Source organism: Schistocerca americana, chromosome 6, assembly GCF_021461395.2.
Source record: "Schistocerca americana isolate TAMUIC-IGC-003095 chromosome 6, iqSchAmer2.1, whole genome shotgun sequence".
In the NCBI taxonomy this organism is placed as follows: Eukaryota; Metazoa; Arthropoda; class Insecta; order Orthoptera; family Acrididae; genus Schistocerca; species Schistocerca americana.
The window spans coordinates 542,150,158-542,165,720 of record NC_060124.1 but is presented as its reverse complement, the minus strand read 5'-3'; positions in this window follow the sequence as shown (position 1 = coordinate 542,165,720).

Genomic DNA, 15,563 nt, shown 5'->3' with positions numbered 1-15,563 from the left:
ATTACAAGAGGACTGACACTATAACTTTCGATGATTTGAACCTCTCCTATGAGTTAGTTTTAGATTCCGATGCTTCAATTCAGGTTTACTGTATCATTTGGACCTTCTTATTGACGATGAAACACAGAAATTGCATCCGAATTTAATACAAAAGGCACAATGCCGACAAAGTACAAGAGGACAGACACTCTAACTTTCGATGATTTGAACATCTCCTGTGAGTCCAGTTTTAGATTCCGATGCTTCATTTCAGGTTTACTGTATCCCTTGGAACTTCTTATTGACGATGAAACACAGAAATTGCATCCGAATTTAATACAAACGGCACAATGCCAACGTAAGTACAAGAGGACTGACACTCTAAATTTCTATGATTTGAACCTCTCCTGTGAGTCCAGTTTAAGATTCCGATGCTTCACTTCAGGTCTACTGTATCCCTTGGACCTTCTTATTGACGATGAAACACAGAAATTGCATCCGAATTAAATACAAAAGGCACAATGCCGACTTAAGTACAAGAGGACTGAACCTCTAACTCTCTCTGATTTGAACCTCTCCTGTGAGTCCAGTTTTAGATTCCGATGCTTCACTTCAGGTTTACTGTATCCCTTGGACCTTCTTATTGACGATGAAACACAGAAATTGCATCCGAATTTAATACAAAAGGCACAATGCCGATTTAAGTACAAGAGGACTGACACTCTACCTTTCTATGATTTGAACCTCTCCTGGGAGTCCAGTTTTAGATTCCGATGCTTCACTTCAGGTTTACTGTATCCCTTGGACTTTCTTATTTCGATGAAACACAGAAATTGCATCCGAATTTAATACAAAAGGCACAAAGCCGACTTAAGTACAAGAGGACTGACACTCTTACTTTCTATGATTTGAAACTCTCCTGTGAGTCCAGTTTTAGATTCCGATGCTTCACTTCAGGTTTACTGTATCCCTTGGACCTTCTTCTTGACGATGAAACACAGAAATTGCATCCGAATTTAATACAAAAGGCACAATGCCGACTTAAGTACAAGAGGACTGACACTCTAACTTTCTATGATTTGAACCTCTCCTGGGAGTCCAGTTTTAGATTCCGATGCTTCACTTCAGGTTTACTGTATCCCTTGGACTTTCTTACTTCGATGAAACACAGAAATTGCATCCGGATTTAATACAAAAGGCAAAATGCCGACTTAAGTACAAGACGACTGACACTCTTACTTTCTATGACTTGGACCTCTATTGTGAGTCCAGTTTTAGATTCCGATGCTTCACTTCAGGTTTACTGTATCCCTTGGACCTTGTTATTGAAGATGAAACACAGAAATTGCATCCAAATGTAATACAAAAGGCACAATGCTGACTTAAGTACAAGAGGACTGACTCCTTAACTTTCTATGACTTGAACCTCTCCTGTGAGCCCAGTTTTAGATTCCGATGCTTCACTTCAGGTTTACTGTATCCCTTGGACCTTCTTATTGACGATGAAACATAGAAATTGCATCCGAATTTAATACAAAGGGCACAATGCCGACTTAAGTACAAGAGGACTGACACTCTAATTTACTATGAATTGAACCTCTCCGGTGAGTCCAGTTTTTGATCCGATGCTGCACTTCAGGTTTACTGTATCCCTTGGACCTTCTTATTGACGATGAAACACAGAGATAGCATCCAAATTTAATACAAAAGGAACAATGCCGACTTAAGTACAAGAGGACTGACACTCTTACTTTCTATGATTTGAAACTCTCCTGTGAGTCCAGTTTCAGATTCCGATGCTTCACTTCAGGTTTACTGTATCCCTTGGACCATCTTATTGACGATGAAACACAGAAATTGCATCCGAATTTAATACAAAAGGCACAATGCCGACTTAAGTACAAGAGGACTGACACTCTAACTTTCTATGATTTGAACCTCTCCTGGGAGTCCAGTTTTAGATTCCGATGCTTCACTTCAGGTTAACTGTATCCCTTGGACTTTCTTACTTCGATGAAACACAGAAATTGCATCCGGATTTAATACAAAAGGCACAATGACGACTTAAGTACAAGAGGACTGACACTCTAACTTTCTATGATTTAAACCTCTCCTGTGAGTCCAGTTTTAGATTGCGATGCTTCACTAGAAGTTTATTGTATCCCTTGGACCTTCCTATTGACGATGAAACACAGAAATTGCATCCGAATTTAATACAAAAGGCACAATGCCGACTTAAGTACAAGAGGACTGACACTCTAACTTTCTTTTATTTGAACCACTCCTGTGAGTCCAGTTTAAGATTCCGATGCTTCACTTCAGGTTTATTGTATCCCTTGGACCTTCTTATTGACGATTAAACACAGATATTGCATCCGAATTTAATACAAAAGGCACAATGCCGACTTAAGTACAAGAGGACTGACACTCTTAATCTATGATTTGAACCTCTCCTGTGAGTCCAGTTTTAGATTCCGATGCTTCGCTTTAGGTTTACTGTATCCCTTGGACCTTCTTATTGACTATGAAACAGAGAAATTGCATCAGAAATTAATACATAAGGCACAATGCCGACTTAAGTACAAGAGAACTACCACTCTAACTTTCTATGATTTGAACCACTCCTTTGAGTCCAGTTTAAGATTCCGATGCTTCACTTCCGGTTTACTGTATCCCTTGGACCTTCTTAATGACGATGAAACACAGAAATTGCATCCGAATTTAATACAAAAGGCACAATGCCGACTTAAGTACAAGAGGACTGACACTCTAACTCCCTACGATTTGAACCTCTCCTGTGAGTCCAGGTTTGGATTCCGATGCATCACTTCAGGTTTACTGTATCCGTTGGACCTTCTTATTGACGATGAGACACAGAAACTGCATCCGAATTTAATACAAAAGGCACAATGCCGACTTAAGTACAAGAGGACAGACACTCTAACTTTCGATGATTTGAACCTCTCCTGTGAGTCCAGTTTTAGATTCCGATGCTTCATTTCAGGTTTACTGTATCCCTTGGAACTTCTTATTGACGATGAAACACAGAAATTGCATCCGAATTTAATACAAAAGGCACAATGCCAACGTATGTACAAGAGGACTGACACTCTAAATTTCTATGATTTGAACCTCTCCTGTGAGTCTAGTTTAAGATTCCGATGCTTCACTTCAGGTCTACTGTATCCCTTGGACCTTCTTATTGACGATGAAACACAGAAATTGCATCCGAATTTAATACAAAAGGCACAATGCCGACTTAAGTACAAGAGGACTGAACCTCTAACACTCTCTGATTTGAAGCTCTCCTGTGAGTCCAGTTTTAGATTCCGATGCTTCACTTCAGGTTTACTGTATCCCTTGGACCTTCTTATTGACGATGAAACACAGAAATTGCATCCGAATTTAATACAAAATGCACAATGCCGACTTAAGTACAAGAGGACTGACACTCTAACTTTCTATGATTTGAACCTCTCCTGTGAGTCGAGTTTTAGATTCCGATGCTTCACATCAGGTTTACTGTATCTCTTGGACCTTCTTATTGGCGATGAAACACAGAAATTGCATCAGAATTTAATACAAAAGGCACAATGCCGACATAAGTACAAGAGGACTGACACTCTAACTTTCTATGATTTGAACCTCCCCTGTGAGTCCAGTTTTAGATTCCGATGCTTCACATCAGGTTTACTATATGTCTTGGACCTTCTAATTGATGATGAAACACAGAAATTACATCCGAATCCAATACAAGAGGCACAATACCGACTTAAGTACAAGAGGACTGACACTGTAACTCTCTCTGGTTTGAACCTCTCCTTTGAGTCCAGTAGTAGATTTCGGTGCTTTACTTCAGGTTTACTGTATCCCTTGGACCTTCTTATTGACGATGACACACTGATATTGCATCAAAGTATAATACAAAAGGCACAATGCCGACTTTAGTACAGGAGGGCTGATACTCTAACTTTTGATGATTTGAACCTCTCCTGTGAGTCCAGTTTTAGATTCCGATGCTTCAATTCAGTTTTACTGTATCCCTTGGACCTTCTTATTGACGATGAAACACAGAAATTGCATCCGAAGTTAATAGAAAATGCACAATGCCGACTTAAGTACAAGAGGACTGACACTCTAACTTTCTATGATTTGAACCTCACCTGTGAGTCCAGTTTTAGATTCCGATGCTTCACTTCAGGTTTACTGTATCCCTTAGACCTTCTTATTCTCGATGAAACACAGAAATTGCATCCGAATTTAATACAAAAGGCACAATGCTGACTTAATTACAAGAGGACTGACACTATAACTTTCGATGATTTGAACCTCTCCTATGAGTTAGTTTTAGATTCCGATGCTTCAATTCAGGTTTACTGTATTATTTGGACCTTCTTATTGACGATGAAACACAGAAATTGCATCCGAATTTAATACAAAAGGCACAATGCCGACAAAGTACAAGAGGACAGACACTCTAACTTTCGATGATTTGAACATCTCCTGTGAGTCCAGTTTTAGATTCCGATGCTTCATTTCAGGTTTACTGTATCCCTTGGAACTTCTTATTGACGATGAAACACAGAAATTGCATCCGAATTTAATACAAACGGCACAATGCCAACGTAAGTACAAGAGGACTGACACTCTAAATTTCTATGATTTGAACCTCTCCTGTGAGTCCAGTTTAAGATTCCGATGCTTCACTTCAGGTCTACTGTATCCCTTGGACCTTCTTATTGACGATGAAACACAGAAATTGCATCCGAATTAAATACAAAAGGCACAATGCCGACTTAAGTACAAGAGGACTGAACCTCTAACTCTCTCTGATTTGAACCTCTCCTGTGAGTCCAGTTTTAGATTCCGATGCTTCACTTCAGGTTTACTGTATCCTTTGGACCTTCTTATTGACGATGAAACACAGAAATTGCATCCGAATTTAATACAAAAGGCACAATGCCGATTTAAGTACAAGAGGACTGACACTCTAACTTTCTATGATTTGAACCTCTCCTGGGAGTCCAGTTTTAGATTCCGATGCTTCACTTCAGGTTTACTGTATCCCTTGGACTTTCTTACTTCGATGAAACACAGAAATTGCATCCGGATTTAATACAAAAGGCACAATGACGACTTAAGTACAAGAGGACTGACACTCTAACTTTCTATGATTTAAACCTCTCCTGTGAGTCCAGTTTTAGATTGCGATGCTTCACTAGAAGTTTATTGTATCCCTTGGACCTTCCTATTGACGATGAAACACAGAAATTGCATCCGAATTTAATACAAAAGGCACAATGCCGACTTAAGTACAAGAGGACTGACACTCTAACTTTCTTTTATTTGAACCACTCCTGTGAGTCCAGTTTAAGATTCCGATGCTTCACTTCAGGTTTATTGTATCCCTTGGACCTTCTTATTGACGATTAAACACAGATATTGCATCCGAATTTAATACAAAAGGCACAATGCCGACTTAAGTACAAGAGGACTGACACTCTTAATCTATGATTTGAACCTCTCCTGTGAGTCCAGTTTTAGATTCCGATGCTTCGCTTTAGGTTTACTGTATCCCTTGGACCTTCTTATTGACTATGAAACAGAGAAATTGCATCAGAAATTAATACATAAGGCACAATGCCGACTTAAGTACAAGAGAACTACCACTCTAACTTTCTATGATTTGAACCACTCCTTTGAGTCCAGTTTAAGATTCCGATGCTTCACTTCCGGTTTACTGTATCCCTTGGACCTTCTTAATGACGATGAAACACAGAAATTGCATCCGAATTTAATACAAAAGGCACAATGCCGACTTAAGTACAAGAGGACTGACACTCTAACTCCCTACGATTTGAACCTCTCCTGTGAGTCCAGGTTTGGATTCCGATGCATCACTTCAGGTTTACTGTATCCGTTGGACCTTCTTATTGACGATGAGACACAGAAACTGCATCCGAATTTAATACAAAAGGCACAATGCCGACTTAAGTACAAGAGGACAGACACTCTAACTTTCGATGATTTGAACCTCTCCTGTGAGTCCAGTTTTAGATTCCGATGCTTCATTTCAGGTTTACTGTATCCCTTGGAACTTCTTATTGACGATGAAACACAGAAATTGCATCCGAATTTAATACAAAAGGCACAATGCCAACGTAAGTACAAGAGGACTGACACTCTAAATTTCTATGATTTGAACCTCTCCTGTGAGTCCAGTTTAAGATTCCGATGCTTCACTTCAGGTCTACTGTATCCCTTGGACCTTCTTATTGACGATGAAACACAGAAATTGCATCCGAATTTAATACAAAAGGCACAATGCCGACTTAAGTACAAGAGGACTGAACCTCTAACACTCTCTGATTTGAAGCTCTCCTGTGAGTCCAGTTTTAGATTCCGATGCTTCACTTCAGGTTTACTGTATCCCTTCGACCTTCTTATTGACGATGAAACACAGAAATTGCATCCGAATTTAATACAAAATGCACAATGCCGACTTAAGTACAAGAGGACTGACACTCTAACTTTCTATGATTTGAACCTCTCCTGTGAGTCGAGTTTTAGATTCCGATGCTTCACATCAGGTTTACTGTATCTCTTGGACCTTCTTATTGGCGATGAAACACAGAAATTGCATCAGAATTTAATACAAAAGGCACAATGCCGACATAAGTACAAGAGGACTGACACTCTAACTTTCTATGATTTGAACCTCCCCTGTGAGTCCAGTTTTAGATTCCGATGCTTCACATCAGGTTTACTATATGTCTTGGACCTTCTAATTGATGATGAAACACAGAAATTACATCCGAATCCAATACAAGAGGCACAATACCGACTTAAGTACAAGAGGACTGACACTGTAACTCTCTCTGGTTTGAACCTCTCCTTTGAGTCCAGTAGTAGATTTCGGTGCTTTACTTCAGGTTTACTGTATCCCTTGGACCTTCTTATTGACGATGACACACTGATATTGCATCAAAGTATAATACAAAAGGCACAATGCCGACTTTAGTACAGGAGGGCTGATACTCTAACTTTTGATGATTTGAACCTCTCCTGTGAGTCCAGTTTTAGATTCCGATGCTTCAATTCAGTTTTACTGTATCCCTTGGACCTTCTTATTGACGATGAAACACAGAAATTGCATCCGAAGTTAATAGAAAATGCACAATGCCGACTTAAGTACAAGAGGACTGACACTCTAACTTTCTATGATTTGAACCTCACCTGTGAGTCCAGTTTTAGATTCCGATGCTTCACTTCAGGTTTACTGTATCCCTTAGACCTTCTTATTCTCGATGAAACACAGAAATTGCATCCGAATTTAATACAAAAGGCACAATGCTGACTTAATTACAAGAGGACTGACACTATAACTTTCGATGATTTGAACCTCTCCTATGAGTTAGTTTTAGATTCCGATGCTTCAATTCAGGTTTACTGTATTATTTGGACCTTCTTATTGACGATGAAACACAGAAATTGCATCCGAATTTAATACAAAAGGCACAATGCCGACAAAGTACAAGAGGACAGACACTCTAACTTTCGATGATTTGAACATCTCCTGTGAGTCCAGTTTTAGATTCCGATGCTTCATTTCAGGTTTACTGTATCCCTTGGAACTTCTTATTGACGATGAAACACAGAAATTGCATCCGAATTTAATACAAACGGCACAATGCCAACGTAAGTACAAGAGGACTGACACTCTAAATTTCTATGATTTGAACCTCTCCTGTGAGTCCAGTTTAAGATTCCGATGCTTCACTTCAGGTCTACTGTATCCCTTGGACCTTCTTATTGACGATGAAACACAGAAATTGCATCCGAATTAAATACAAAAGGCACAATGCCGACTTAAGTACAAGAGGACTGAACCTCTAACTCTCTCTGATTTGAACCTCTCCTGTGAGTCCAGTTTTAGATTCCGATGCTTCACTTCAGGTTTACTGTATCCTTTGGACCTTCTTATTGACGATGAAACACAGAAATTGCATCCGAATTTAATACAAAAGGCACAATGCCGATTTAAGTACAAGAGGACTGACACTCTAACTTTCTATGATTTGAACCTCTCCTGGGAGTCCAGTTTTAGATTCCGATGCTTCACTTCAGGTTTACTGTATCCCTTGGACTTTCTTATTTCGATGAAACACAGAAATTGCATCCGAATTTAATACAAAAGGCACAATGCTGACTTAAGTACAAGAGGACTGACACTCTTACTTTCTATGATTTGAAACTCTCCTGTGAGTCCAGTTTTAGATTCCGATGCTTCACTTCAGGTTTACTGTATCCCTTGGACCTTCTTATTGACGATGAAACACAGAAATTGCATCCGAATTTAATACAAAAGGCACAATGCCGACTTAAGTACAAGAGGACTGACACTCTAACTTTCTATGATTTGAACCTCTCCTGGGAGTCCAGTTTTAGATTCCGATGCTTCACTTCAGGTTTACTGTATCCCTTGGACTTTCTTACTTCGATGAAACACAGAAATTGCATCCGGATTTAATACAAAAGGCAAAATGCCGACTTAAGTACAAGACGACTGACACTCTTACTTTCTATGACTTGGACCTCTATTGTGAGTCCAGTTTTAGATTCCGATGCTTCACTTCAGGTTTACTGTATCCCTTGGACCTTGTTATTGAAGATGAAACACAGAAATTGCATCCAAATGTAATACAAAAGGCACAATGCTGACTTAAGTACAAGAGGACTGACTCCTTAACTTTCTATGACTTGAACCTCTCCTGTGAGCCCAGTTTTAGATTCCGATGCTTCACTTCAGGTTTACTGTATCCCTTGGACCTTCTTATTGACGATGAAACATAGAAATTGCATCCGAATTTAATACAAAGGGCACAATGCCGACTTAAGTACAAGAGGACTGACACTCTAATTTACTATGAATTGAACCTCTCCGGTGAGTCCAGTTTTTGATCCGATGCTGCACTTCAGGTTTACTGTATCCCTTGGACCTTCTTATTGACGATGAAACACAGAGATAGCATCCAAATTTAATACAAAAGGAACAATGCCGACTTAAGTACAAGAGGACTGACACTCTTACTTTCTATGATTTGAAACTCTCCTGTGAGTCCAGTTTCAGATTCCGATGCTTCACTTCAGGTTTACTGTATCCCTTGGACCATCTTATTGACGATGAAACACAGAAATTGCATCCGAATTTAATACAAAGGCACGATGCCGACTTAAGTACAAGAGGACTGACACTCTAACTTTCTATGATTTGAACCTCTCCTGGGAGTCCAGTTTTAGATTCCGATGCTTCACTTCAGGTTAACTGTATCCCTTGGACTTTCTTACTTCGATGAAACACAGAAATTGCATCCGGATTTAATACAAAAGGCACAATGCCGACTTAAGTACAAGAGGACTGACACTCTAACTTTCTATGATTTAAACCTCTCCTGTGAGTCCAGTTTTAGATTGCGATGCTTCACTAGAAGTTTATTGTATCCCTTGGACCTTCCTATTGACGATGAAACACAGAAATTGCATCCGAATTTAATACAAAAGGCACAATGCCGACTTAAGTACAAGAGGACTGACACTCTAACTTTCTTTTATTTGAACCACTCCTGTGAGTCCAGTTTAAGATTCCGATGCTTCACTTCAGGTTTATTGTATCCCTTGGACCTTCTTATTGACGATTAAACACAGATATTGCATCCGAATTTAATACAAAAGGCACAATGCCGACTTAAGTACAAGAGGACTGACACTCTTAATCTATGATTTGAACCTCTCCTGTGAGTCCAGTTTTAGATTCCGATGCTTCGCTTTAGGTTTACTGTATCCCTTGGACCTTCTTATTGACTATGAAACAGAGAAATTGCATCAGAAATTAATACAAAAGGCACAATGCCGACTTAAGTACAAGAGAACTACCACTCTAACTTTCTATGATTTGAACCACTCCTTTGAGTCCAGTTTAAGATTCCGATGCTTCACTTCCGGTTTACTGTATCCCTTGGACCTTCTTAATGACGATGAAACACAGAAATTGCATCCGAATTTAATACAAAAGGCACAATGCCGACTTAAGTACAAGAGGACTGACACTCTAACTCCCTACGATTTGAACCTCTCCTGTGAGTCCAGGTTTGGATTCCGATGCATCACTTCAGGTTTACTGTATCCGTTGGACCTTCTTATTGACGATGAGACACAGAAACTGCATCCGAATTTAATACAAAAGGCACAATGCCAACGTAAGTACAAGAGAACTGACACTCTAAATTTCTATGATTTGAACCTCTCCTGTGAGTCCAGTTTAAGATTCCGATGCTTCACTTCAGGTCTACTGTATCCCTTGGACCTTCTTATTGACGATGAAACACAGAAATTGCATCCGAATTTAATACAAAAGGCACAATGCCGACTTAAGTACAAGAGGACTGAACCTCTAACACTCTCTGATTTGAACCTCTCCTGTGAGTCCAGTTTTAGATTCCGATGCTTCACTTCAGGTCTACTGTATCCCTTGGACCTTCTTATTGACGATGAAACACAGAAATTGCATCCGAATTTAATACAAAAGGCACAATGCCGACTTAAGTACAAGAGGACTGAACCTCTAACACTCTCTGATTTGAACCTCTCCTGTGAGTCCAGTTTTAGATTCCGATGCTTCACTTCAGGTTTACTGTATCCCTTGGACCTTCTTATTGACGATGAAACACAGAAATTGCATCCGAATTTAATACAAAAGGCACAATGCCGATTTAAGTACAAGAGGACTGACACTCTAACTTTCTATGATTTGAACCTCTCCTGGGAGTCCAGTTTTAGATTCCGATGCTTCACTTCAGGTTTACTGTATCCCTTGGACTTTCTTATTTCGATGAAACACAGAAATTGCATCCGAATTTAATACAAAAGGCACAATGCCGACTTAAGTACAAGAGGACTGACACTCTTACTCTCTATGATTTGAAACTCTCCTGTGAGTCCAGTTTTAGATTCCGATGCTTCACTTCAGGTTTACTGTATCCCTTGGACCCTCTTATGGACGATGAAACACAGAAATTGCATCCGAATTTAATACAAAAGGCACAATGCCGACTTAAGTACAAGAGGACTGACACTCTAACTTTCTATGATTTGAACCTCTCCTGGGAGTCCAGTTTTAGATTCCGATGCTTCACTTCAGGTTTACTGTATCCCTTGGACTTTCTTACTTCGATGAAACACAGAAATTGCATCCGGATTTAATACAAAAGGCAAAATGCCGACTTAAGTACAAGACGACTGACACTCTTACTTTCTATGACTTGGACCTCTATTGTGAGTCCAGTTTTAGATTCCGATGCTTCACTTCAGGTTTACTGTATCCCTTGGACCTTGTTATTGAAGATGAAACACAGAAATTGCATCCAAATGTAATACAAAAGGCACAATGCTGACTTAAGTACAAGAGGACTGACTCCTTAACTTCCTATGACTTGAACCTCTCCTGTGAGCCCAGTTTTAGATTCCGATGTTTCTCTTCAGGTTTACTGTATCCCTTGGACCTTCTTATTGACGATGAAACATAGAAATTGCATCCGAATTTAATACAAAGGGCACAATGCCGACTTAAGTACAAGAGGACTGACACTCTAATTTACCATGAATTGAACCTCTCCGGTGAGTCCAGTTTTTGATCCGATGCTGCACTTCAGGTTTACTGCATCCCTTGGACCTTCTTATTGACGATGAAACACAGAGATAGCATCCAAATTTAATACAAAAGGAACAATGCCGACTTAAGTACAAGAGGACTGACATTCTTACTTTCGATGATTTGAACCTCTCCTGTGGGTCTAGTTTTAGATTCCGATGCTTCAATTCAAGTTTACCGTATCCCTTGGACCTTCTTATTGACGATGAAACATAGAAATTGCATCCGAATGTTACACAAAAGGCACAATGCCGACTTAAGTACAAGAGGACTGACACTCTAACTTTCTATGATTTAAACCTCTCCTGTGAGTCCAGTTTTAGATTGCGATGCTTCACTAGAAGTTTATTGTATCCCTTGGACCTTCCTATTGACGATGAAACACAGAAATTGCATCCGAATTTAATACAAAAGGCACAATGCCGACTTAAGTACAAGAGGACTGACACTCTAACTTTCTTTTATTTGAACCACTCCTGTGAGTCCAGTTTAAGATTCCGATGCTTCACTTCAGGTTTATTGTATCCCTTGGACCTTCTTATTGACGATTAAACACAGATATTGCATCCGAATTTAATACAAGAGGCACAATGCCGACTTAAGTACAAGAGGACTGACACTCTTAATCTATGATTTGAACCTCTCCTGTGAGTCCAGTTTTAGATTCCGATGCTTCGCTTTAGGTTTACTGTATCCCTTGGACTATCTTATTGACTATGAAACAGAGAAATTGCATCAGAAATTAATACAAAAGGCACAATGCCGACTTAAGTACAAGAGAACTACCACTCTAACTTTCTATGATTTGAACCACTCCTTTGAGTCCAGTTGAGGATTCCGATGCTTCACTTCCGGTTTACTGTATCCCTTGGACCTTCTTAATGACGGTGAAACACAGAAATTGCATCCGAATTTAATACAAAAGGCACAATGCCGACTTAAGTACAAGAGGACTGACACTCTAACTCCCTACGATTTGAACCTCTCCTGTGAGTCCAGGTTTGGATTCCGATGCATCACTTCAGGTTTACTGTATCCGTTGGACCTTCTTATTGACGATGAGACACAGAAACTGCATCCGAATTTAATACAAAAGGCACAATGCCGACTTAAGTACAAGAGGACAGACACTCTAACTTTCGATGATTTGAACCTCTCCTGTGAGTCCAGTTTTAGATTCTGATGCTTCAATTCAAGTTTACTGTATCCCTTGGAGCTTCTTATTGACGATGGAACACAGAAATTGCATCCGAATTTAATACAAAAGGAACAATGCCGACTTAAGTACAAGAGGACCGACACTCTAACTTTCTATGATTTGAACCTCTCGTGTGAGCCCAATTTGAGATTCCGATGCTTCTCATCAGGTTTACTGTATCTCTTGGACCTTCTTATTTATGCTGAAACACAGAAATTACATCCGAATTCAATACAAATGGCACAATACCGACTTAAGTACAAGAGGACTGACACTTTACCTCTCTATGATTTGAACATCTCCTGTGAGACCAGTTTTAGATTACGATGCTTCACTTCAGGTTTACTGTTTCCCTTGGACCTTTATATTCACGATGAAACACAGATATTGCATCCAAATTTAATACAAAAGGCACAATGCCGACTTAAGCACAAGAGGACTGACACTCTAACTCTCGACGATTTGAACCTCTCCTGTGAGTCCAGTTTTAGATTCCGATGCTTCAATTCAGGTTTACTGTATCCCTTGGACCTCCTTATTGACGATGAATCACAGAAATTGCATCCGAATTTAATACAAAAGGCGCAATGCCGACTTAAGTACAAGAGGACTGACACTCTAACTCTCAACGATTTGAACCTCTCCTGTGAGTCCAGTTTTAGATTCCGATGCTTCACTTCAGGTTTACTGTATCCCTTGGACCTTCTTATTGACGATGAAACACAGAAATTGCATCCGAATTTAACACAAAAGGCACAATGCCGACTTAAGTACAAGAGGACTGACACTCTAACTTTCTATGATTTAAACCTCTCCTGTGAGTCCAGTTTTACATTCCGATGCTTCACTAGAAGTTTATTGTATCCCTTGGACCTTCCTATTGACGATGAAACACAGATATTGCATCCGAATTTAATACAAAAGGCACAATGCCGACTTAAGTACAAGAGGACTGACACTCTAACTTTCCATTATTTGAACCACTCCTGTGAGTCCAGTTTAAGATTCCGATGCTTCACTTCAGGTTTATTTTATCCCTTGGACCTTCTTATTGACGATGAAACACAGATATTGCATCCGAATTTGATACAAAAGGCACAATGCCGACTTAAGTACAAGAGGACTGACACTCTTAATCTATGATTTGAACCTCTCCTGTGAGTCCAGTTTTAGATTCCGATGCTTCGCTTTAGTTTTACTGTATCCCTTGGACTTTCTTATTGACTATGAAACACAGAAATTGCATCAGAAATTAATACAAAAGGCACAATGCCGACTTAAGTACAAGAGAACTACCACTCTAACTTTTTATGATTTGGACCACTCCTTTGAGTCCAGTTTAAGATTCCGATGCTTCACTTCCGGTTTACTGTATCCCTTGGACCTTCTTAATGACGATGAAACACAGAAATTGCATCCGAATTTAATACAAAAGGCACAATGCCGACTTAAGTACAAGAGGACTGACACTCTAACTCCCTACGATTTGAACCTCTCCTGTGAGTCCAGGTTTGGATTCCGATGCATCACTTCAGGTTTACTGTATCCGTTGGACCTTCTTATTGACGATGAGACACAGAAACTGCATCCGAATTTAATACAAAAGGCACAATGCCGACTTAAGTACAAGAGGACAGACACTCTAACTTTCGATGATTTGAACCTCTCCTGTGAGTCCAGTTTTAAATTCCGATGCTTCAATTCAAGTTTACTGTATCCCTTGGAGCTTCTTATTGACGATGAAACACAGAAATTGCATCCGAATTTAATACAAAAGGAACAATGCCGACTTAAGTACAAGAGGACTGACACTCTAACTTTCTATGATTTGAACCCTCGTGTGAGCCCAACTTGAGATTCCGATGCTTCACATCAGGTTTACTGTATCTCTTGGACCTTCTTATTTATGCTGAAACACAGAAATTACATCCGAATTCAATACAAATGGCACAATACCGACATAAGTACAAGAGGACTGACACTTTACCTCTCTATGATTTGATCATCTCCTGTGAGACCAGTTTTAGATTCCGATGCTTCACTTCAGGTATACTGTATCCCTTGGACCTTTATATTCACGATGAAACACAGAAATTGCATCCAAATTTAATACAAAAGGCACAATGCCGACTTAAGCACAAGAGGACTGACACTCTAACTCTCGACGATTTGAACCTCTCCTGTGAGTCCAGTTTTAGATTCCGATGCTTCAATTCAGGTTAACTGTATCCCTTGGACCTTCTTATTGACGATGAATCACAGAAATTGCATCCGAATTTAATACAAAAGGCACAATGCCGACTTAAGTACAAGAGGACTGACACTCTAACTCTCTACGATTTGAACCTCTCCTGTGAGTCCAGTTTTAGATTCCGATGCTTCACTTCAGGTTTACTGTATCCCTTGGACCTTCTTATTGACGTGAAACACAGAAATTGCATCCGAATTTAATACAAAAGGCACAATGCAGAGTCAAGTACAAGAGGACTGACACTCTAACTTTCGATGATTTGAACCTTTCCTGTGAGTCCAGTTTTAGATTCCGATGCTTCAATTCAGGTTTACTCTATCCCTTGGACCTTCCTATTGACGATGGAACACAGAAATTGCATCCCAACGTAATACAAAAGGCACAATGCCGACTTAAGTACAAGAGGACTGACACTGCAACTTTCTATG